At 51.3% G+C, this 25,761-nt stretch overlaps 1 protein-coding gene across 4 annotated transcripts in view; it reads right to left on the bottom strand.

Moving 5' to 3' along the window:
• The window catches only part of CADM3 (cell adhesion molecule 3), a 135,490-nt gene that overhangs the window by 82,233 nt on the left and 27,496 nt on the right, over positions 1-25,761 (bottom strand). The window lies entirely within an intron of this gene.

Genomic DNA, 25,761 nt, shown 5'->3' with positions numbered 1-25,761 from the left:
GAGTGCAAGCTCACCTGTTCTCACCCTGCACTGTCATAGGGGACCACAGCCTGAAATAAATCTTTCCTAAACCCCCTCTTCTGGCCTTCAAACAACCCACCTGCCTCACTAACTCATCATCAGAAGCAAGCTCCCCAAAGACCAGGACCCACCAGTGGCATCAGACCCTGCCAGAACAACAGATACAAAATTTGCAGAGGTATCATCACTGCTATGATGATCAGTAGCTCCCGCAACATACCTTTCAAGATCCATAGATCCTAGAAGAGCTATCCCAACACGTGGTGTACCTCATCCAGTGCACTAAATGCTCCAATAACAACTCTGAGGGTGAAATGAGACAATCACTGTGCTCTCAAATGAACTCACACTGAAAAACGCTAAAAGACAAAAACACCATAGCACCTGTGGGCAAATGCTTCGAAAAGCGATCACTCTAACTTGGCCTCTCAGTTCTCATCCTCAAAGGAAACCTGCACAACACCTTCAAAAGATGAGCCTAGAAGCTTAAATTCATAAGTTTGCTAGACACTAAAAATCATGGACTTAATAAAGACACTGGATTTATGGCTTATTACAACAATCTTTAACCCACACACACCAGTCCTATGACTGCAGTGGTGTTAATGAACCACTTTACCTTGAATGGTCGCTTAGAATATGTGTTAAATCCTTATGCTAAATAATTGGTTCCAATGTGTACTTAGCTGTGCCACTCTGAGAACTTTTCCCAGATCTGAAGAAGAGCTCCGTGTAAGCTCAAAAGCTTGTCTCTCTCACCAACTGAAGTTGGTCCAATAAAAGATGTTACCTCACTCACCTTGTCTCTCTGAGAGCAAACAGTCCTTTCTCCCTGCACTCGGTAACCATGTGAAAGACATGGGAAACTGATTCACACATAGGAGTTATAAAAATACAGAAAATTCCCACTTTGTCACGCAGAGCCAGGACACTGGGGACGGGGAGCTGTAGATGGACAGTACCCCATACAGCAACAGTATCTGGGCCAGGGTGCTGGGCATGGGGAGCAATGGACAGTACACACCCAGCAACTGTACCAGGTGAGGGGGCACAGAGCTGCTGATGGTTTCTTCCCCCTCTCAATAGCCCAGAGACATGGGAATCACCAGACTGGATGAGACCTCACCCATCCAACCCTGGCTCCCAATGTGAGACAAGCCATGGCTGCTTTGGAGGAATGTACAAGTCATAGATGCCGACTCTGTGGGTGCTCCGAGGCTGGAGAACCCACGGGAAAAAAATGGTGGATGCTTAGCACCCACCAGCAGCCCTCCATCAATGCCTCTCCCTCCCCCCAGTGCCTCCTGCCTGCCAGTGGGCCCCGCCAATCAGCACCTACCCCTCCCTCCTGGCGCCTACCGCCTACTGCAGATCAGCTGGGGTGGAGGGGGTGGAGCAAAGGCACAGCCCACTTAGGGGAGGGGGCAGAACTGAGCAGAGAAAAGGCGCGACGGGAAGAGGCGGGGCAGGGTCGGGTGGGGCATTGGGGGAAGGAATAGAGTGGGGGTGGGGCCTGGGCAGAGTCACGGGGGGAGCACCCCCCAGCAGATTAGAAACTCGGCACCTATGGTGCAAGTTCCACACAGCGAGTAGTGCTAGGCTTGCATGCCCCAGGTAGTATGGTCATGGCAGACCCACAGCATAGTTAACTACAAACATTAAATACTCCTGCTGGAAAGTTGCAATGTAACACTGCTTTTAGTACTTACAACTCAAAATAATAACTCACAAGAACCCCAAAACAGAAAGAGAGAAAGCAGGCTGCTCCCTCAGAGACATACAACTCCCCCTCCCCCACTAATATAGGCTGCCAGGCCACAACTGCATGTTTCCCTACTAACTCTTGTCACACTTCTCTGACCTCCTTGAATCCCTCGCTGGGATGGGGTGATCAGTGCATCACAGTATCCAGGTGAGGCTGCACTACTGATTTATAGAATGGCGATAAAATATTCCATCATTCTCCATCTCATCCCATATACGTGTCCTTTGCCTTTTTGGACTTTGGAAAAACGTCTCACTTGGCCTGTCAATAATGATGCCCAGGTCTTTTCCATGAACTATTACAGTTAATTTAGATCCCAGGGAGGAGTATGAGCATTTCAAACATTGCCCTCCGACGTCCATTACTTTGCATTTATTTAACATTGAACTTCCCCTGCCACCAGGTGGCCCGTTCACATGGCTTGGTTAGGTCCTTGTGAAGTTCCTCACACTCTGCTCTGGACAGTGAATGGGCAGCACAATGGCAGATGGGAGCAATAAGGGAATTGGGTAACGAGCTTACTGCATCAATGGCAGTAATTTCGGGAAAGTCACAGAGGGCAGGGCAAATATCGTGGACAATTGGAGGGAAGCAAATGCATTGTAGTACTGATCTTCACAGAAGGAAGCAAGAGTCTATCCTGGAAATTAACACTTGAAAGTCTCACTCTTCCATCACCCCATATAAAATAATGGATGGAACACTGACAGGCATCACTAAATATCTAGAGGGGAATGGAATCGAGCAGTAAGTTGCTTTGGGGAATAAATCTTGACACACACACAGCTGATTGTTTTTGTTGACATGCATTTTACAAAGGGAAAGGATGAAGACAAAGCAGAAGACATCAGCTATGGATTTTAGCAAAGAATTTGACATGGTGTCTCCTAAACCCTGTGCTTATAATTAATTCAAATTGGCTGGGAAATGAAAACTGCAGCCAAGACAGAAAACTAGCTGCAGGGCTATAAACAAAGAGCAGTGCTAACCTCCCCAGCATCGCTGGGCACTGCCATGACCATTGCTAGACCTGGTCTCTTCCTAGGGTTTCCAATTTGGTTTGGATGTATTCCTGGAGGTTTCATCATGTGACATGATCTTTAATTAAAGATTAATCTTTAATTCCTGGAGATGCCAAGTCAATCCGGGAGGGTTGGCAACCCTATCTCTTCCTGGATCTTCCCCAAGGCTCTGGGTGGATAATATGCAACGTGGATACTAAACTGGGAGGAACTGCTGGCACCTGAAGGACAAAGACATAATCCTAGAGATCTGCAGAAGCTGGACATATGGGAAGGACAAACTGGGTTTCAGCTTGGGAAATAGTACGTCTGACGTCTGGGAAATATCCCAGACCCAGATAGTCAGTGGGAGGAAGACAACTGGGCAGCAGGAAAGGGTAAAAGAGCCTGAGTAGGGAGGGTGAATAGCAACTCCCAGCATCACAGGGCTGCAAAGAAGGTACTGTGAGTTTGGTCTGTATCCCCAGAGCAGGGAGGGGATGGGCCCTCTGTAGAGCGCTACAGGATATTGTTTCCATCCTGGACACCTCATTGCAAAGATATTGACCAGCTGGATGGAGAGCAGAGAAGAGTAGCAAAGATGCTAGAAGGATTCCTTTATAAGGCCTGGTCTACACTAGGACTTTAAATCGAATTTAGCAGCGTTAATTCGAACTAACCGCTCAACCGTCCACACCAGGAAGCCATTTAATTCGAACTAGAGGGCTCTTTAGTTCGAATTTGGTACTCCACCCCGACAGGTGGAGTAACGCTAAATTCGACATGGCTAGTTCGAATTAGGCTAGGTGTGGATGGAAATCAAACTTAGTAGCTCCGGGAGCTATCCCACAGTGCACCACTCTGTTGACGCTCTGGACAGCAGTCCGAGCTTCGATGCTCTGACCAGCCACACAGGAGACGACCCGGGAAAATTTGAATTCCTTTTCCTTTCTGGACAGTTAGAATCTCATTTTGTGGTTGGACATCGGGGCGAGCTCAGCAGCACCGGCAGCGATGCAGAGCTCTCCAGCAGAGGAGTTCATGTAATCTCTGAATAGAAAGAGGGACCCAGCATAGACTGACCGGGAACTCTTCGATCTGATCGGTGTGTGGGGCGAGGAGTCTGTGCTTTCGGAGCTGCGCTCCAAAACACGGAATGCGAAGACCTACGAGAAGGTCTCCAAAGCCATGAGAGACAGAGGATACAGGCGGGATGCAACGCAGCGCCGCGTGAAAATCAAGGACCCCAGACAAGCCTACCAAAAAATCAAAGCGGCCAACGGATGTAGCCTGCCACCACTGCCCCACCAGTGACCATGGACTCTGATGATGGGACAGTGTCGATGGACAGTTCCTCGATGATGTTCACGGACGGGGAAGATTAGGAAGGGTTTGTGGAGGACGAGGCAGGCGACAGCGCTTACAACGCTGGTGTCCCCGACAGCCAGGATCTCTTCATCCCCGTCACGGAGATCCCCTACCAATCCTCCCCGGCCATGAACCCGGATCCTGAATCAGGGGAAGGAGCAGTCGGTAAGTGCTTTAACCATGTTAACTTTTATTCTTAATATAACAGGAATCTGAAGTGTGTGAAAAGGAGGTCTCTGTATATATGGTGATAGAACAGAAATCCTCCTGGGAGATCTCCACGAAGCTCTCCTGCCGTTAATCGATAAGCATCAGCAGGAGGTTCCTGGGGAGAGCTGCCTTATTGGGTGCTCCGTGATAGCACACTTTTCCGTGCGAGGCTTTCATGCGGTATTGAGGAAGCACTGCCTCCCAGAGCACGGCTGTATAGGTCCGTGGTTCGTGCTAGATTTCACGCAGCATGCGCTCTCTATCTCCTTCAGTGCCCGTCCTCACGGTTATCTCGCTCGGAGACTCCTGCATCTAAGTAGGGGAATTACTGTAATGTTACACCTGGTCCAAAGTATTTTTAAAAAATCTCCGGACAGACGGCATAGCACAGACTCAGCACGCAGCTGCGTGACGAGCGTAATGGAAAGCCAAAGAATCAAATGGACGCTCATGGAGGGAGGGGGGAATGAGGACGCAAGGTATCCCACAGTTCCTGCTGTCTCCGAAAAGCATTTGCATTCTTGGCTGATCTCCAAATGCTTCTAGGGTCAAACACAGTGTCCGCGGTGGGTCGGGGCATAGCTCGGCAATTTACGCACCCCCCACCGACCCCCAGAAGTTAAAGGGAAAACAATCCTCTGTTGACTCTTTTACGTCACCATATCTGTACTGAATGCTGCAGATAGACGCGCTGCTGCAGCACTCAACAACAACATCCTTCCTCCCACCCCGCCATGGGTGGCTGATGGTACAATAGGACTGCTACCCGTCCTCATCATCAGCCTATTGGCACATGGGGCAGTGCAAAAGGACTGGTAACCATACCAACTTGCTTGGGACAGGTCGATCAAGGTCGCCTGGTCCTAATTTTTCATGGTAGATGGTGCAGTATGGCTGGTAACCGTCCTCATCATTGCAACAGGGGGCTGAGCTCCATCAGCCCCCACCCTTCATTGTAAAGAAAAGATTCAATTGCCCCTGGACTAGCAGAGGGATGATTGGCTCCCTCCTGCACACCCCTTAATGTCATCTCTGGACTATCATTGCAGCTGGAGGCTTCCTTCCACTCATTTCTCACAAATGACTACCTGTGTCTTATTCATGCATTCTATATTACTTCATCACACAAGTGGGGGGACAATGGTATTGGAACCCAGGAAGGCTGGGGGAAGAACGTAATGAACAGCTGGGGTTGTTTCAGGAGCACACCCTGTGAATAGCATTCAGCTCAAAATTTATGCATGATTGGCCAGAGAGCAGCTGTGCTCTCTGGTTCTATGATACAGTGGTTCTCTAGTACAGTTGCCCATATTCTAGGCAGGACTGATTCTATTTTTAGATACCCAAAAAGGAGGGATTGACTCGGGGAGTCATTCCCAAATTTTGCTTTTGCGCCCCTGGCTGATCGGCCAGGGGTACTTATGACAGCACCAAATGGCGCAGTGCAAAAGGACAGGTAACCATGACCATCTTATTACCGTCTTCTTACCAGTTCATGGTATGGTAGACGGTACAGTATGCCTGGTAACCATCGCTGCTGTCATGCAAAAGCAAAAGCATGCTGCTGTGTAGCGCTGCTGGTCTGCCTCTGTCAGCGACATCTAGTACACATACGGTGACATACACAAAAGGCAAAATAGGGTCCATTGTTGCCACGCTATGGCGTGTGCCAGGGAATTTCATGGAAAACGTGCTCGAAATGATTGTCTGCCGTTGCTTTCCCGGAGGAAGGAATGACTGGCGACATTTATCCAGAATCCACCGCGCAAATGATTTGTGCAACAGCAGGCACAGGGGTCTCAACAAAAAATTCACAAAGACAGCCTAGACTCAGTTAATTGTTCGCAAAAAAGTATCTCTGCAAGGAATTCACTAACTGTTTCCCATCTCACAGCTTCCACTGTCTCCAGACCTTCCACAGCATCCCCCTCGCAGAGGCTGGCGAAGATTAGGCGGCGAAAGAAAAAGACAAGGGACACGATTTTCGATGAATGTGTGGGCTGCTACCTAGCCGAGGCGGACCAGCAGAGGCAGTGGAGGGAGAAAGTCTCTCTGTACCAGCGCTCACACAGCGAATGGGAGGAGAGGTGGCGTGAGGAACACAAGCAGGCGACTCAAGCAATGCTTGTACTAGTGAGGGAGCAAACGGACACGCTCCGGCGACTTGTGTATGTTCTGCAGGATCGCTGCAGGACAGAGCCCCCGGCAGTATCTCTGCAACTGCCCTCCCCCGCCACAAAGTCACATACCCCCCTCACCCTAAATAACCAGGAGGATGCCCGCCCTGGGCCGTGAATACTGTCACTGCACCCCAGCAGAGTGCTCAAGTAACCAAAAGCTCTCATACCCTACGTTTGCATAAGTCCTTCCCTTCCGGACTCAAACAAGTCCCAATCCCAGTCCCATCCCATAACTGTGTACTTAAGTAATAAAAATACTTTGCTGTTAAGTACTGTTTCCATCATGTTTTTTCACTGAAGACTGTGTTTGAATGGGGTGCGTGGGGAAGTGCGTTGCTAATTGCATAGGACAGGCACCTTTCCCAGGGTACAGACACGGGGGCCGGATCAGCAGCGGGTCACACACACAGTGCAGTCAGTAGGCACCGTGGTCGGTATGGGAGGTGGTTTCCAGGTTCTGTGTGGGCGGTGGGGATGTGACTTTTTAGCGGGGGAGGGCGGTTACAGATCTTATACAGCGGTCCTTGTCCTGGACCGCTGAGTCACGCAGCAGAGGAATCTGTATCCATCCTCCTCCGCCACAAGGCCACATAGCCCCCCGCACACAGAATCCCAAAAAGGAGGGATGGCAGGCTCCGTTGAAACAAGCAGTCCGGCAATGCGGACCGCTGTAGGAGCAGGAACCTGTCATTCCTTGAGTTTAGAGGCGGTCTTTACATCAGCGCACACCCTACCCACCACAGTCTGCGTTCCAGTTTCAACCCTTTAACGAAAAGTCATGAATAAAGAAACCTCTCCTCAGTAACAGTGTGACATGTATTTTATTTTTACACGTGTCTTGGAAGTGGGGGAAACGGGGAGAACGGGGTATTGAACCGAAGAGGAGAGTCAACAGTAACTTGGTAAAGAAACAGGGGCAGGTTCAGCTTCTCTGTAAAGAAACTGAACAGTCACAGGTCACGCTGCTCGCTGCTCGCTGGTATTTGAAGAGTTCCTTGTCACTGTCCCAGGCGCCTGTATAGGGCTTCATGAGCAAGTGCATTAGCGGGCAGGCTGGGTCACCGAGGATCACTATAGGCAAATGCACATCCACAACAGTTATTTCGTGGTACGGGAAGAAACTACCTTCCAGCAGGCGTCTGAGCAGCCCACAGTTCCTGAGAACACACGCATCAGGAACCTTGCCCGGCCATCCGACGTTCATGTTGGTAAAACGTCCCCTATGGTCCCCCAGTGCTTGCAGAACCATTGAAAAGTAGCCCAATTTCTCAGCAGCTGAATGTGGAAGAGGTGGACGATAAAGTGCGAGGAGGAGAAAACGGCGAGGATCGCAGCGGGCTCCATGCTTGCAGTGCTGTGGCGTCCACGCTGTCACTGACCAGAAAAGTGCACGAACAGATTGCCCGCAGGCGCTTTCAGGGAGGGAGGGAGTGAGGGCGTGATTGACGGTTCAATGACGACAGTTACCCAAAACCACCCTCGACACATTTTTTCCTCCAGCAGGCATTGGGGGCTCTACCCAGCATTCCAATGGGCAGCGGGGAGTGCGGGAACTGTGGGATAGCTTCCCACAGTGCACCGCTTCCAAAGTCGACGCTGGCCCCGTGAATGTGGACTCAGAAATTCGAATTAGTGTATTTAGTATGGATACACAAATTCGACTTCATAAGGTCGAATCCACAAATTCGAACTAAGTTGATTCGAAATAGTCTTGTAGTGTAGACAAGGCCTAAGAAAATACTAAAGGAGCTAAACCTGATTATTTGGTGAAACAGTAATTAAGGATGTGTGTGTGCATGCACACTAGTATGTATGTGTGTGCTCATCTGTACATGTGCTAGTGTTTGGGCATGTATGCTACATTGTGTGCATGAGTGCGAGATTACAGCTGACAGGCCTGTAGTGCACAAAAGGGAGCATAATTTAGGGGGTGTAAGTAGGAGCAATGGGATGAAGTGAACAAAAGGAACGGCGAGCTTCATCTCCAGGAAAGCTCTGTGGTAGAGAGATGGATTAGGGTTGGGGAACTGTCTCCCAGGGAAGAGGGGAGTGAGCAAAACCCTGGAAATGTCCTGCATGGAAGGCTGCTGCCCTGGTCCCTGAGCAAATCTCTGGCTCTGATTCACTGGGCCTCTATACCTTGCAGATGGGACGGCAGAGAGCCCAAGCACAGAAGGAAATATCCCTCATCCATCAGAATCATGCCCCCAGGGAATACCAGAGCTTTTTGTTCTGTTCTCCCTGCAGAGGAGAGAGAGAGTCCAATCCCCAGGAAGATGTCCCTGGAGGACGGAGTTTGATTGCTGGCTGGTATGCCCATAGCTCAAGGCACTCTAGGGACAAGGGGTTGGCATGCAGGATGGAGGGGCAGGCAGGTACTTAACTCCTTTGCAGCTGGGGGCAGCAATTCAGGAGAATGACTGCGTGCTCAAACCCTACGGGATAAAACCCTTGATCACCTGGCTAGTGCAAACGAGAAGTGTGGTACCAGAAATCAGTGAATCAGAATTGCTTTGACAGGAATTAGGCCTAAATGGTGAATAAAATAACAAGGACCTGGGCTATTCCACCAGTAAGGTCTGAGGCCTTCTTCTGCAGCCACATTAGGACAGCAGCAGCAGCAGCCATGAGTTAAAAAGCAGAAACTCACATCCTCACATTCCATCTAAATTACATTAAAACAGTGAAATATCAGGCTGTTAAGGAGGCGCTCCTATATTAATCACCGGATAAAGAAACAGATCTTAAGATGGTTAAAGAAAACTTTGTTTGACAGCGTCTGTCTGGCAAGGAATCACTTATCAACAGTTGTAATTGTGAAATCTATACTACTTTATTGTTTTTGCCTTTATGGTCCTCACTTCTCTACTGTTTATCTGTACCGTCTCTGTCTGGTTCTTTGACTGTTTCTGTCTGTTGCATAACTAATTTTGCAAGATTTAAATCAGCTAAGGTGGTGGGGTATGATTGGGTAAAGAATTGTTTTGCAATATGTTAGGATTGGTCAAAGAATTATTTTGTATCACTTTGTTTAAAATGATTGGTTAAGGTACAGCTAAGTAGGACTCAAGTTTAACTATATAAACTGGGGTACAAAAGGGAGTTCTTTGGAACCTAACTCCAGGACACAGGCCAAGATCAGAGCTGCCAGACCTCAACACCCTGCCGACCCTACTGTGCAGAAACTAGAGGAAAAGTTTGTCTGCTTTATTGGGAGTGGTGAGCATTCTGTGCTTAGCGTGAGTATTCTGTTTTGGTAACTGTTAATAAATAGAGGTTAATAATATTACTATATTACTTTGTAAGGCTCTTTCACTGGTAAGAGGCCCCACAAACCTGCAGAAGATTATGCCCTGAGCCCTAGGAACAGGATATGGGTGGCCCTGAGCCCTAGGAACTGGGTAAAGGTGGGAGTGCCTAAATTAACGAGGTTATGCCTTGAGCCCACAGAAAGGTAAAGGTGGGGCCTAGAAAGTGCTGGGCAGGTAACACCACCCATCACTCCCTTTTTGGGGTCCTCAAAAGAAAACTCTTTGCAGGAAAGTTGGCTACTCTGACACAACTGACTGAAATACGAGAATGGAGAAAGCTTCACCATCATGGCTGCCATCTCCAGGGACCCCAAACCGTTATCATCCTAATCCTGAGAGGTGTCCTGACCAGACCAGGCTGGAGAGAGGGACCCAGATAATATCACCATCTCTACCAGCTCTGGCTAAATCCCAAACTCCACCTGGGATATGAGATTTTGTCTCCCCTTTTCTTCCCTCCTCCCCCACCTCTCATGTGTCCTTCTCCTTCTCTACCTTATTTCTTCCCTTTCCTAGCTTTCTCCTTTTACCTTCTGGCTAATGAGAGTGGCTTAGATTGCCAAGACTGTATATTTTGCCACAATGCTGTAAGTCTTTGACCAGAAAAGCAGTTCAAAGCAATGCCCTGAAAAGCCTGATGCTGGTACAAGTTTGCCAGGTCTTGGAGCAGCTGATGAGGCCTCTGCTGGGCCTGTGTTTCTGCAGCAGTGAGATTGCAAGTGAGAATCAGCACCAGAGACAGAAGCTGCATTTTCTCTTTGCTGATCTTTTCTCTCCTCTCTTGTGTCTGTTTGTCTTGTTCTAGGAAATGAGATTGGACTTCAACAACAGCAGCAACAATATGAGATCCAGCCCACTCTTTTCCCCCGAAGAACAGTTATTACCATCTTTAGTGCCATCTAAGAGACTGTCAGACAAGGGGCTTTTCCTTATAGAGACTTCCCCCACTGAACAGAAAGGGAACAAGGGATACTGATACAATGAAAGCCTGACTTCATACTTTACAATGCAAAGGCTTTCACTGTTTTGCCTTCTTTTCTGTATCTTTAATAAAAGGTAAAAGGATGTTTAATGGTTTGCTTGCCCTGGGACTTGTTTAACACTGTTTAATGTTTAATGTTTAATGCAGAGCTACTCAGGGAGAACAGGAGGTTTAAATGCCAGCTCCTAAGCGACCAGAAGAGCTAGCAAAGTGTGAGAAACAGAAAAGAAGGCAAAACAGTGAAAGCCTTTGTATTGTAAAGTATGGAGCCAGTTATTGCCGTCTTTAGCGCCATCTAAGAGACTGTCAGGCAAGGGGCTTTTCCTTATAGAGACTCCTCCCAGCTGAAGGGAAAGGGAACAAGGGATGCTGATATAATGAAAGCCTGACTTCATTGACTTTCAACACCCATTTGTTCCTTGTTATTGCACTCCAAGCATGGGAAAGAAGAGTGCTAAACGACCCCCAAAGTGGGTAGTGGGGGGTCATGAAGCGGTAAGTATAGTGTTTGGCAGCTCTTGGGGTCACCTCAGAAATACCTCTTGGCCGGAGGTTGTAGCTGCAACATCAAAACCCGTGAAGAGGACCCTGGGCAGCGATATCAGAATCTTTGGGCATTTCCTTGGGGTCATAAGGTCTCTGAGGGTAGAACTGGGGGGACCTACAGCGTTGGGTGGGCAGTGGAATTTGTGCTTCGGGACAAGTGTATATGCCAAGAGTGGCTCTGGAATCTTTGAGGTTATGCAGCGATTCAGCTGTCTTTTGGTTAAAACGATGGGATTCATCGAAAGGAAGGTCTTCAACAGTGCTCTGTACCTCCCAGAGGAAACCAGAGGAATGGAGCCAAGACTCCCTAAGCATAACTATGGCTGTAGCCATGGCCCTTGGGGGAGGTATCTGCTGCATCTACCACTGACTGGAGAGCTGTTCTGGCTAGCAGCTTCCCTTCCTCAATAAGCATCTGAAAGTGAGCCTGATTGTGTTGTTGCAGGCTATCAGTAAATTCCCTGAATTTACTGTAATTCAGGAAGTCCTACGTGGCTAGTATGTGTAATAATTCATGATCCTGACTCGAAGGCTAGATGAGGAAAATACCTTGCATCCACACTTGCCCTCCTTATCAGTTGGTGTATATCCAGGGTGCTGTTGTTTGGCTCATTCAGCCGCCACCTGGCCAACTAGGGAGCTTGGAGGAGTGTGAGAACAAAGGGACTCATACCCCTTGGCAGGAACATAGTAACATTTTTCAGCCCCTTTGGGACTAGCCATACATGTGGCAGGGGATGTGCCATGCTGTCTTGGCAGGCTCCAGAATAGTGTCGCTAATTGGCAGTGCAATTCTGCCAAGTCTCTAAGTGTGGAGGATATCAAGCAATTTATGCTGACTGTCCCGGATTTCTTCCAGGGGAATTTGGAGTTTCCCCGCGATTCTCCACAACAGTTCCTGAAATTGCCCAAAGTCATCCAGAGGAGAAGGGGATGCTGTAGTCACCGCTTCATCCAGAGATGAAGAGGGAAATCTCGCAAGTTCCAGTGGCACCACCAGGATGAGACTAAGGGGTTCCTCCTCTACCAGTGGTTCCACGCACCTGCTAGAAGGATCCCATGGGAGGAGGCAGGTGAAGGTTCCTCTCCCACTTTACCTTCTCCTCTGACGAATCAGGACTCCAGTTTAAATGACAGCACTGTTAGAACCGGTGGAAGAGTGTTGTTTACTGGAGTGGATGGCAAGGCATATCCCATGGTGGAGGAATAATCTCTCTAGAGGCCTGATGATGGGGTGACTCTGGGTCTGGCAAGGCAAACACGTGCTGGGGATTGGCTATGGTTCTGGATCTTCCCAGTGTCAGAGGCACCCTCTCTTTGCCTGCTCTTGGTGCCAGCGCCATGGACTTTCCCAGAATGGGAGAATCCCACATCTTGTGGGGGTGCCACTTATGATGGTACCTGTGGACCAGAGCTCAAAACTGGTGGCTCCATTGTTTGTGGGATTTCTTCTTGTGCCTATGGGACTTAGCGCAAGCTCCATCCCCATGGCTCAGACTTGTGGAAGGAGCTTCCACTGTCTTTGATTTTGAGGAAGACTTAGTCCTAAGCTTATGGGTATGCTTCCTTACCTCCCAACTAGGCCCCGCCCTGAAGTCCGTGGGGGTGGTTCCACCCACACAGGATTCGGACGTAGTACTCCTTGCTGATTCAGGCCAATGTATGGGAGCGGGAGGGTTCCCTGGCCTGGGTCCGAATGAGGCCTCATGGCAAGCTCCATGAGGTGCTTCTGGAGACAGAGAGCCCAGCCTTCTTGGGTGCGGCTGGGGAAAGATTGGCAAATACTGCACCTGGACATGATGTGAGCTTCCCCCAAGCAGTAGAAGCAGTGTTGGTGTTTGTCACTGACCAAAAAGAAACATGGGCAGGAGATGCAGAGTTTGAAGCTCGAAGTCTTGGACATAGTCTGGAACCCACTCGTGGGTGGGCAGAGAGGTTCTGGTGAAAAAAATCAAGCCTCTCCCCCTATCACTAAACTACAATAAAACTACAAGAAACTGGTAAAACTACTAAAAAAATTAAAACTATGTACAATTATTTTATTTAAAAGTGTGTTAGAAACAAGGACATTGAAATTTCCAACACAGACCATGTGACGGTGAGGAGGAACTGGAGATGTGGCCAGCCTGCCCCGCCCTTTATCCCCTTGGATGGAAGCAGAGGCGAGCCAGGGCTCATGAGCAGACCAATGGACACTACTTTCAAATTCTCTGACTTCGGGCACATGGTGCGCATGCGTAACCCTCAATGGAATACAATAGGGATTATCATTCTAAGAAGAATGTAATTAAATTCAACATCTTTGTGTGTGGAGAGTGAATACAAAAGAAGCCCACCACAGTAGCATTTAACTTCAAAAAGGGAAGTTACACAAATATCAGAAAGCTAGTGAAATGGAAATTAAAAGGAGCAGCCACAAGAGTGAAATGCCTGCAAGCTGCATGGAAACTTTCTAAAAAAACCATAATGGAGACTCACATTAAATGTATACCCCAAATAAAAAAATAAATAAATGCCACCATGGCTAAACAACAGAGTAAAAGAGTTGGTTAGAGGCAAAACAGCATTCTTTTAAAATTGGAAGTCAGATCTTACTGAGGAAAATGGACAGCAGCATAAACTCTGGCAATGCAAGTGGAAAACAATCATTAGGCAGGCCAAGAAAGAATTTGAAGAGCAAGTAGCAAAAGACACAAAAACAAACAGAATTTTTTTTAAGTACATCAGAAGCAGGAAGCCCGTTGAACAATCAGTGGGGTCACTGAACAATCGGAGTGCTAAAGGAGCACTCAAGGAACACAAGCCCATTGCGAAGAAACTAAATGAATTCTTTGCATCAGTCTTCACTGAAGAGGATGTGAAGGAAATTCCCACACTGGAGACATTCTTTTTAGGTGACAAATCTGAGGAACTGTCCCAGATTGAGGTGTTGATAGAGGAAGTTTTGGAACAAATTGATAAATTAAACAGTAATAAGTCACCAGGACTAGATGGTATCACCCAAGAGTTCTGAAGGAACTGAAATATGAAATTGCAGAACTACTAACTGTAGTATGAAACCTATCCCTTAAATCAGCCTCTGTATCAGATGACTGGAGGCTAGCTAATGCTGATTTTTAAACAAGACTCCAGAGGTGAACCTGGCAATTATAAGATGGGAAGCCTAACTTCACTACCAGGAAAATTGGTTGAAACTACAGTAGAGAACAGAATTATCAGACACACAGATGAACACAATTTGTTGGGGAAGAGTCAACACAGTTTTTGTAAAGGAATATCATGCCTCAGCAATCTATTAGAATTCTTTGAGGGTGTCAACAAACATGTGGACAAGAGTAATCCAGTGGATAGTGCGATTGGACTTTCAGCAAGTCTTTGACAAATTCCCTCACCAAAGGCTCTTAAGCAAAGTAAGCAGTCATGTGTTAAGAGGGAAGGTTCTCTCATGGTTCAGTAACTGATTAAAAGACAGGAAACAAAGGGCAGAAACAATAGTCAGTGTTCACAGAGAGAGTGATCTATACTGGGGCCAGTGCTGTTCAACATATTCATAAATGATCTGGAAAAAGGGGTAAACAATGAGGTGGCAAAGTTTACAGCTGATACTAAGAGCAGGTCTACATTTAGAATGCTGCATTGGTGCAGCTGCGCTGCTGTAGCACTTAAGTAGCGATGCTCCTATTTCGATGGGAGAGCTTCTCCTTTCGGTGTAGTTATTCCACGTCTCCAAGAGGCAGTAGCTATGTTGACGGGAGAAGCCCTCCCATTGACATAGCGCTGTCTGCACAGGGCATTAGGTTAGTATAACTGCGTTGTTCGGGGAGGGGGGTGGATTTTTCATATCCCTGAGCAATGTGGTTATACCAATATAGGTCTGTAATGTAGACCTGGCCTACATTAAGAGAGACAATGCAGGTGAGGTAACATCTTTTATTGGACGAACTTCTGTTGGTGAGAGAGACAAGCTTTTGAACTACACAGAACTCTTCTTCTGTAAGGTCTCCCATCTAGCCATTCTATGCCGACAGGGGTGGGGAGGGGGAATCTCCCATCAGCATAATTAAACCACCCCCAACGAGCAGCAGTAGCTATGTCAGCAGGAGAAGCTCACCCTCCGATACAGCGCTGTCCACACCAGCAATATGTGCCAGGTTAATTTTATATTGTTCTATTTTTGTAATCAAAATGTTGTGCAGTACCAAGTCAAACGCCTTACAGAAGTGTCAGAATGTTACGTCAACGCTGTTACCGTTATCAACCAACTTGTATTCTCAAGTTAGTTGTGTGTGATCCCTCGGGTTGGGTGTGAGGGCTGTGTGTGATCCTGTTGTTGGGGTGTATACCCCAGTGTTGTGTGTGTGCGTGTGGCGAGTGTAATTCCCTGATATGGGTTGTAGGCCTGTGTGGGCATGTTTGTATGAATTCTGACCATATGGTCCCTGGTTGGAGGTGTGTTGTGTGTGCCCCTGGTTGTGTGTGCTGGGGATCCTATTGCATGGGGTCACCAGCAGGCCGTTGTGGGGGGAGGGGGTTTGCTCTGCATTCTTATGAGGCGTCACTTCCCCTGCATTGGTCCCAGTGGGTGGGCCTGGCTGAGAATGCGCCTGTGGCCCATAACGGCCAGTTCAATGTTTCCATAGTGATGGGCTCTAGTGGTCACTTGTGCTACAGAGCTTAGCTCAGGTTCCAAGGAGAGAAAGGGTAGGCAGGCACCACACTGCTGGGGAGGAGCTCCTGACACCTCCACCAGCCACAAGGGGCAGTCAGAGGGACTGGAACACCCTCTCACACCCACGCATGCTCACAGCTCTCAGCCCCACATGCTCACAACCTCCATTCAATTCCCTGCACTGTCACTGGGCAAGTCTCTTCCTCTCTGGGCCTCGGTTTTCCCATCTGTACAACCACCTGAACGAGGCTTACTTACAGCACAAGGAGGTCAGGAGGGGCCATCACTGGCTCTCTGTGAAGTGCACTGAGAACCTCCTGTAGCAGGGGAGAAGGGCTCTGCCTCAGAGCCCCTCCTCTAGGAACCAGGCAGAGATAGAGGCACTGTGCTGCCTCCCTGTGTGAATGCCGTTGTAACCACCCTTCTGGCAAAGCACAACCTCCTTGATTGCCAGCCTTGGGCTGCCTGGGGGCTTTGCTTTCCCCTGCCCTTAAGGCTTCTGCGTTCCCCAGCTCGGCCCAGCACTGGGCAGGCTTTGTCCCTGCTCTGCTCTCAGCACGGCTTTTGGGTATTGTCTGTGGCTGCAGTGGCTCTGGGAGGAATCACTCCCAATTAGAAGCTCAAAGGTAGTTGTGCTAAGATCTCGGCTGCCTGTGCGGGTCCCCCCGCCCCTCCTGTCTTAACCTGCCATTCACTGACTCACAGACTCCCCCACAGGCCCCAAAATAAGCTGATCTCAGAAGCTCTCATTTAGGGATCAATCAAACGGGGCCCTGATGAGCCATTCAGTCAGTGAACGCTCAGTGCCGGGGCCATCTCAGCCAAACCACAGAGCACAAGAGCATCAGAAACCAACTTCACAGCAAGCCCCCCCTCCACTCCCACAGCTCCCCACTCAGCAGCTGGCCTCTTGGCCAGCAGAAATGTGATCCCCAACTGCTCAGGATACCAGCCCAACACCTCCCCAGCATATGAGTCACCCCCACTCCGTATCACAGCCAGCCCCAGGCCTGCAGCGCCCTGCCCAGCGATGCCACTCACTGCCCTGCACTGGAGGGACGTGTGCCCAGCTAAGGCCGACTCTCGGCAGCTAGCGCCAGGGACACCAGTGAGAGCTGGGAACAGGGCACCACAGAGCACAGGCCAAACCTCGAGAGGAGCCACTGGGAAGAGGAGACGGGGTGAGACGCTCAAGCCTAAGGCAGAGCAATCCCCTCTCCCACCTCGACCATCAGCAAAATGCACCAAGGAGAGTCGGGGGGAGGGGCAGAGATGGCTTCACCCCATGGAGCAGCCCCCAGGGCAACTCGCCCCCTCAAACATGGACTGCAGGGGCTGGCCCCGTTGTTCTCTGGGACACGTATGGAGCGTGTTGGGCCAGGGAGCTGCTGTGGAACATTGAACCCTGGGCAGCTCCTTCCCCAGCAGCCTCTGCCTATCCCCATGGCCCTCTGCAGGCCCCCCGTGCAGTGAGCTGGATCCCAGGGCAGGGCCAGATTCTGGCCTTGAGTCCTCCCCCAGCCTCACCCCACACTCCTCTCCCACATAGCCTTCCCGCGAGCCAATAGGAAATGAGACTATGACATCACAGACAACTATCCTATCAAATGCAGCTGATACTACCAGCCCCAGCCAAGCCACTGGGGAGGCCCCTTCTCAAGATGCTGATCCAGGCTCCTGCCCTGCTGAGCAACGATGGGCACCCCACACTACCCCCGCTCTGAGATGGGCCTGGGGCAATGACAGCGAGCACTGGGATATGGCCCATGAGCAGGGAGGTCCCTGAGCCCGCACAGCTATACGGCAGTTTTACAGCCCCACAGCCTGAGCCCCGTGAGCCGAGTCATCTGCCCCAGTGTGGGTGTTTAATTGCAGTGCAGACATACCCAAAGGGGCCAAGCTCCAGTTTGGCTTTGAGGCTGAGCTCTCAGCCCATGTGCAGGCCCCCCACGCCCTTCATAGCCCTGCACTATGGGGAGATAGCCAGGATCTCTTGGGCAGGAGTGGGGGGGATTCACCCCAGGGTGGAGGCAGTGAGACGGTGGAACTAGACAAAGGCAGTGGCTGTACCAGCCTCGGCAGATTGGGTCTGGAGCGTGACCCCAGCATCCCTACAGGAGATGAGGGCCAGAGTCCCCCCTACTCTGCCAGGAGACGAGGGTCTGAGCGCATGTCCAGGAAAGAGGCTGACCACGTGAGCCTGCCCAGCACTGCTGGGGGACATCCTCCCACTCATCTGCTTGCTGCCCCCTCCCACCCGCCCCTCCATGCTGCCCCTTTGCATTGTCCCCTCCATGCTCTGAGCTTGTGGGTCTGGCTGCTCTGCGGCAGGAGCCCTCACCCCAATACTGCCCCTACCAGACATGCACCCTGTTTCCATCACAATCCACCTGCACCTCCCCCAGCCCCAGCGTCTGTCTGGTTGCCAGCCTTGTGTAAAGGGCCGTTGGCTGCAGCTCCCAACATGTGCTAGCAGCAGAGCTTAGAGGGAGCCCTGCGGTGGGATCCTCAAGGCAGGAGCTAGGGCTTCTTGGCCACAGAATCCTGTTCTAGGAAATGTGAACCCCCCCCTCCACACACACCTTCTGTCTGCTGCTCCCTCCCCACCAGGGGGCACTAGCTTTTCAATGCGCCCTCCTGCTGGGTGCTAGGCCTCATCCCCAAGGGAGTGTCCCATACTGGCTGCACTGATCAGGGTCCTGCTGAGTTCCTGCCGCTCTTCTCTAGGCAACACACAATAAAGTGCTCCCCACAGCCTTTGAACCTCCCCCCACCAAGTACTTAGCCGCTCCCCAGCCTCTCCCACCTGCTGCTCACCCTACCCCTTGCTTTCCTCCTGCCCATCGAGGGAGGGCCCTGGCTCAGGTGCTCCTAGGGACAGCATGACACGCAGCTGCTCTGCTCACTCTGCATCTCTCATTGCTGCATGTAGCAGGAGCTGGGCTGCAGCCTGTCATGCCCAAAGAGCACAGGGCCCAGCAGGCTGTGCCAAGGGAATGGCTGCCTCTGTCATCTCAAGGGTGGCCAGGTCCATCCTTGGAGCACACCGATTGCAGCAAGGAGCGCAGTGAGGTAGCTGGCAGTGTGCAATGGGCTACAGTATCCACAAAGGCTAATGCCAGCCAGGGCTGCAATCACAGAGGTGTTGTGACCCAGAGCCAGTTCTCTGGACAGCAGGGTGGTGGGTGCCAACTTCCAGGGGGCAGCACTTGGCCCAGCCCTGAACAATGAGTGGGTGGGGAGAAGGGACAGTGGGCAGGGGGAAGGGGGAGCATCAGCGGTTGGGGCAGAGGGAGAGGCAGGGTGGGATGGGAGGGAAAGGCAGAGGAAGGAGCAGCAGGAGGGGAGGGAAAGGGGGGGGTGAGCAAGAGTCTCCAGTCCATGCAAGCCAGCAGCGAGGATCCGACTGCTATTACACAGATGGGGAGAGGGGAAGGGACTGGTCCTGCTTTGATTGGCAGCTGTCTAATACTGGATCCCAACTGAATCCCTAGGGGAATTTCTGGCCTGGCTGTGCCCTGTGAGGCTCCCAAGGTGCAGCTCTGGGGTTGAGGAGGCTCTCCCCACCCTCCCCCCACACCTACTGGGGAGGCCTGGGCCATACAGGCATGTCCTATGGATATTGGTGAGATAAAGTGAGGTTTTTTTTTTAATTTTTGAAGCCTATGTGTGCCTCAGTTCCTTTATATTGTGCATTGCTCCCCAGTGGGGGGAATAGGACAGTTTGCTCTGAGGGCAGGCCAGGGCTGGTGTAACCACTAGGCAAGCTAGACGACCGCCTAGGGCACCAAGATTTGGGGGTGCCAAAAATTTTTTTTTTACACTACAGTGGAGTCACATCTTACATGGGGGTTAGGTTCTAAAGTCACCGCGTAAGAGGAAAATCGTGTATAGTGAAAATTACCATAAAGTACAGTATACACTAGAACTGGGGTCCTCAACCTACAGCACGCACACCAAAGGTGGCACACAAGCCGATTTTTTTTTTTAATGGCAGGCTGCAGGTCCCGGCTGCCGCTGAGCCTGCTGTCAACCTGAGGTTCTGTTCACTCAGCTGGCAACGGGCTGAGCAGGGCCAGCAGTGGGTCGGCTCCTGCCAGCCGGGGTCCCAGCCGCCAGCCCTGCTCAGCCTGCTGGGGTCCCAGCCAGCTCCGCTCAGCATCCTGCCAGCCTGGGTGAACGGCCTGGGGTTCCGTTCACCCAGGGTTCCGTCCGCCGGCCTGGGGTTCCGTTCATCCAGGCCGCCAGGAGGCTGAACGGATCCGGCGGCTGGGACCCCGGCTGGCAGCGGGCTGAGCAGGGCTGGTGGCTGGGACCCGGCCATTGGCCCTGCTCAGCCCACTGATGATCTGGGGATCTGGCTGCTGGCCCCTTGCCAGCCAGGGTCTCAGCCACCGGCCCTGCTCAGCTTCCTGCCGGCCTGGGTGAATGGCAGGAGGCTGAGTGGAGTCGCCGGCTGGGACCCCAGCTTGCAGCTGAGTGAACGGAACCCCAGGCCGGCAGCAGGCTCAGTGGTGGCCGGGACCCATAGCCTGCCATAAAAAAAAAAAAAAATCAGCTCGCGTGCCACCTTTGGCACGTGTGCCGTAGGTTGAGGACCCCTGTTCTAGTGTATACTGTGTGTACTGTAGTTTATGGTAATTTTTACTATACGCGATTTTCCTCTTACGTGCTGACCTTAGAACCTAACCCCCACGTATGATGTGACTCCACTATCTTCATTGTTTAACATTTATAATAAGCGATGCTCTGGAGGGGAAGAGGAGGGTGCAAGGTGGAAGTTTCGCCTAGGGTGCAAAATATCCTTGCAGCGGCCCTGGGGCAGGCTAAAGTATGCAGGGGGAGGGGTGGCTAGCTCTCTGACCCAGGATGAATCATTACAAAAGGACTGGCAGAGGCTGAACCTATGTCAGTGGAGAATGGAGAAGACAATGGAAAAGCCAAGCACCAGGACACTGACACCAAGCGGAGGCAGGAGAATTTCCCCTCTCAGCAGGGAAGCAGAGTGGACACTCCAGCTGGAGAATAAACGACTGGAAGGTGGGGGAGAAGTGCTGGTTTCTGGAGGAAGCTGGGAACTCCCTCACCTGGGAACTGACTTAGGCCAGGTCTACACTACAGACTTGTATTGGTATATGAGAAATCCACACTCCTGAGCGACATGGTTATACCAACCGAACCCACCGTGTAGACAGCACTATGGTGGCAGGAAAGCTTCTCCCGTTCACCTAGCTACCACCTCTCCCAGAGGTAGATTAACTACGCCCATGGGCAAAGCTCTCCCAGCAGCTTAGGAGTGTCTTCATTTAAGCGCTACAGCGGTGCAGCTGCGCCAATACAGTGTTTTAAGTGTAGATCGGTTCTAAGGAGGTCAGACAGAGACAGCCTGAACATGGGCATCACTATACTGGGCTCTAGACTGACCAGAATGGCTTCCTATCTCTGTGCTGACCTACGGCCTCCCCAGGAGCACCGCCAGCTTTTTTGGTGCCCTAGGCGGCGGAAGGTCCCACCCCCAAAATGCCACCCCGACCGAGGCGGTGGAAGGTCCCACCCCCGAAATACCGATGACAACCAGGGTGGCCGAAGATCTGGCCGCCGCGGTCGCCGCCCCCCAAATGTTAGCGTCCTAGACAACCGCCTAAGTCGCTTATGGGGTTGCCCTGGGCCTCCCACTGCTGTGTTCCAGCTGACTGATAAACCCGGCTGTTTTGGAGATGGTGTGTGAGCATCACTGGGATTGCTGGGTGAGATGCATTAATCCCTGCAGAATGGACAAGTCTGTCCCAAGAGCATGGCTCACTTGGACTCGTGGAGCAGAGCTCACAGCGCTAATCTGGGAGCAGACAGCCACGGCTGACAGCCGTAGATGTGGGACAGGCTCCCCACTCCCCACAACAAAGCCAGTGACTGCCCCCCCCCCATGGCTGAAGGCTTCCCCAGAGTCCCTTCCCCATGCATGCACTGGGGGACATTTCCTGCCAGAATTCTCCCAGCTGGCCCTCGCCCCTCCAGAGGTGCTCCCCAGGGGCAGTGCGCTGCACAAAGGGGCCTGGCCTGACAGGTTATTGCAGGTGGTGCCTGATGTCCCCCTGTGACTGAGGGGATATGCATGACCGCTGGCAGTGCTGGGAGCACTCTCCCTGGCAGGGAGTCTCAGCCCCGACCCAGCCTCCTGAGGCGGCATGGGGTGCACAGCCTGTGCTGCCAGAGCAGAATGTGGCCCAGCAGCTGGTCCAGCTCCCTTCCTCTCTGACTGCAGTCAGCTCTAATCGCAGTGCATGTCCTGCCGCCCTCCAGCCTGACCTACATACGCTGCTCATAGCCACAGCTTACATGGCCGTCAGCTTTAAATGACAGATGGGCATGGCTAGGCTGCTGCGCCTGTGCCAGCTTGATTTAATTAAAAACTGCCAGGGCTGGGCCCTGCTGCCCCTTGCCAGACTTGGCCTAGCAGGCGCCAGGGACATGGAACAGCATTGTCCTGGAGAGCCAGCTGCTGCCTGCTGAGCTCCCTGGGAAAGGGGTCGGGATTGTTAACAGCTTGAGCAGTCAGCCCCAGCTCTCCCTATGGCAAGTTCCTAGGGCTGCATTGCTCACTCTGAAGGCCCATGTGATGGATGGGCCTTTCCTGGAGCAGGCTTTTAGTTACAGCCACTTCCCTGGCCGGAGGCTTTTCCTGAGATTCAGCCCAAATCTTCCCTACACCCACTCCTCCCATCCAGGCTGGGGTTTCACTCCCCCCGCCCCCTGGGGCTGGCTCTGTCTTCAGTAGCAGTTACTTGATCATGCTAGGCCACTTCAGCTCTCTCATCTCTTCCATCACACCCTCTGACCATTGGGGTTGCTTGTCTCCCATCTCCCGCCAGTGTCAGTTGTGCACTTGTGAAGTGAGAAACCAAGGCACTGACTGCTGGGACACACTCAGCTCAGAGCTCTGGCCCTTTGCTGAGCAGGGACGGGATCTTTGAGCTAAAGGTCACATTCCCCAAGAGACATGGTCCCAAGACAGGAACCCATCCTTCCTCTGAGTACTGAGAGCTGCAGCACCAGCAGCCGGGGAAATCAGGACCTGACAATCCTAGTAACGCTGACAGGCACTGGGCAGCCCAGGATGGGGGATGCCCAGGATCTCCAAAAATCAGGGAGTGAGAACAGCCTCCCCTCTGCCCCTTCCCACCATGAGACCTCCACAGCAGGGTTTGGCTCCTGCCATGCTACCTGCTGACAGAGCCCAGCACTCTGAGGCACTTCGCGGGAAGGTATCTGGGTTCAGGATCTGGACTTCCTTCTTTAGAGGCCAGCTGGGGTTGAGAGGAGGCAGAGACACTGGGATCAGGCCCGAGAGCCCCCCAGAGCTAGATGGAACCTTTCTATAAACAGGAGGGGGGGTATTCTGTCACAAAATGAAGCTGATTCACTTGTTTGCTAGGGAGCAGGCCAGGGGCCATGGAAGCACAAGGGAGGGTGGGGGAGCCAAGTGCTGACTCAGTGAGAGCTGGTTGCAGAAATGACTGAGCCTAAGCTCCTGCACAGCGAGCAGAAGGGCAGGAACTGGTACCCATGCTATGAGGGGCTGAGTACCCAGCCAGCTGCTGGAGCGGCTCATGGCCAGTCCACGTTCTGGAGGATGCTGGACTCTGGGAAGGAGTTGTAGGGAGGAAGATGAAGACTCTACAGATGGATTCTACCCATACTGTCAATAAGTCACTGCCCTGCTCTTGCCACTTGGTTCTTCCCACTTCTCTGCAGCAAATACCAACCCCCTGCAAACTTGTAACTGATCTCAGACTCCTGTGTGAATGAAAGAGCCACTCTCTCCCTCCCTCAGCCCAGATCACCTCTCTCCTTCCCCTGCCTCCCTTCAGTGTCCACTGCTTCCTTTGTACCTTCATTTACACCATCCCCAGGCTTGAAACAGACTCACAGTGAACATTCCCCCAGCCTCCTCCCTCACCTTCAAATCCCTTCTCCTGCACAAGGCCTCCCCAAGAGGACACCCAGACCAGGCTCTGTCTGTTAGCCAGCTCCCAAGGGGCACTGGGCTCCATACAGCATGCAGGGAAGGACCATATACAGATGCGCCAATATGATGCTGATGGGGCTACATACATATCAAGACAGAGAGTGAGAGTGCTAAATACATAATACTGGCTGCAATAGCCCAGCACAGTACCAGAAGGCACTCTGCCCAACTTGGGTAATTAACACTGTGCCCTTAAATGACTGCCACATTCCATGCCAGAGATGGCTGCATTTTAAGGGTAATTGCTCCTTTTCCCATAAAATATTTATTACATACAAGCTACAACTGAAAAATATTAAGGTTGCAAAGTCAAGTACTTTAAAGTTAGGAAATGTCAAAATTAAGGCTGTCTGTGCAACCTTAACTCTGCCCCCTTGTGCATACGCGTTAGGGGACAGTTTATTTACACGATCACCCGCCATTTTCCCCGCACCAGATCCTGCTTCATTCAGTCTACAAATTCTGTTACATGAAAGTGTAGCTCCACTGCATCCTCAGCCGGTTTGGGATCCTGGACCTTCAGCTCCAACCTTTAACTAAAGGGCTAACTACAGTAGCTGGCAGCAGCAGTAGTAGACTGTTTTTCCCTGTGGACCAGCCCCTAGAGGAACATGTGTAACATGCTGAAATAATGGTTGCACATGCACGAGCAGCTCCATTTTAAAACCTCACAGCCAAGCACAAAAGCTGGGTGGATTCCTTCCGAGAGGCAATGGGCTAAGTGGCTGAGGCTGGGTCTGCCATATTAGAGATCCAGGTTCTAGTTCCAGCTTCTGTAGCCTCTCAGCGGAGCATTAGAGCTAGTTGCTTAATGAGGGATGTGAATGGCACAGAATTATTAATGCCTTCAGTAGAAGAGAAGAGTCTAAAACTCATGGTCCCCTGCTCCCAGGCTAGTGCATGTCTGCTAACCCCACACCTATTTTGATAGTGAAAAGCAGCAGCAGAGAGAAGGGAAGGATCCATTTTGTCTGTGCCCCATCCCGAGGGTCCATTCTGAATGACATCGCCAAGCAAGAGCCTAAGAAGCATGCTCAGTGCAGAAGGAAGGTTGCATGATTTTAGCAATAAGTCTGCAGCAAGCCTCATGCAGGCTGCAAATGGTGATTTTTGGTATTTTTATAACTCCAAAAACCCCAAACAGATTTATGTAGGGGCAGCACAGGGCACCTCCATAAGCCCAGGGCTACCCCCTTCCCCAACCACAGAGTCCTGCTGCAAACCAGCGAGCTGCTTTAAAAATAAAAATACATTAAAAAATCAAAATGTTTTTAGTGGGAAGCATTAGGCACCCTGTGCCAGCAACTGTGTCAGCTCTGAGGGACCCCTTTCTTTTGCCCTGGATAGAGTGGGGTGCACAGCTGCCACCCGTAGCCAGGGGCTGCTCCTGCCAAGCACACAGAAACAATTACATGTAACCTCCCTTCCCTGGTAGGTAGGAAACTTGTGTCCCCCACAGCCAAACGGCCTGATTAGCTCCTCAGCCAGCAGCCTAGGGCTGGCTCCCCGAGGTGACAAGCGCTCCCCAGTAACATGGAGATGGAAGGAAGGCAGGAGAGAGGCAGGAAGCTGGGGCCTTCCTTTCCAGGCAGGTGGCCGGCTGCTGCTCAGCACCAGGGACAGCTCTTTCCAAAGGGCTGGGCTCCAGCAAATGCCGCTGCTGCTTCATGGCCCCGACTTGC

This window comes from Mauremys mutica, chromosome 17, assembly GCF_020497125.1.
Source record: "Mauremys mutica isolate MM-2020 ecotype Southern chromosome 17, ASM2049712v1, whole genome shotgun sequence".
NCBI classification, from domain to species: Eukaryota; Metazoa; Chordata; order Testudines; family Geoemydidae; genus Mauremys; species Mauremys mutica.
Note: the sequence above shows the minus strand (reverse complement) of the source record. Positions and strands in the feature narration are given on the sequence as shown.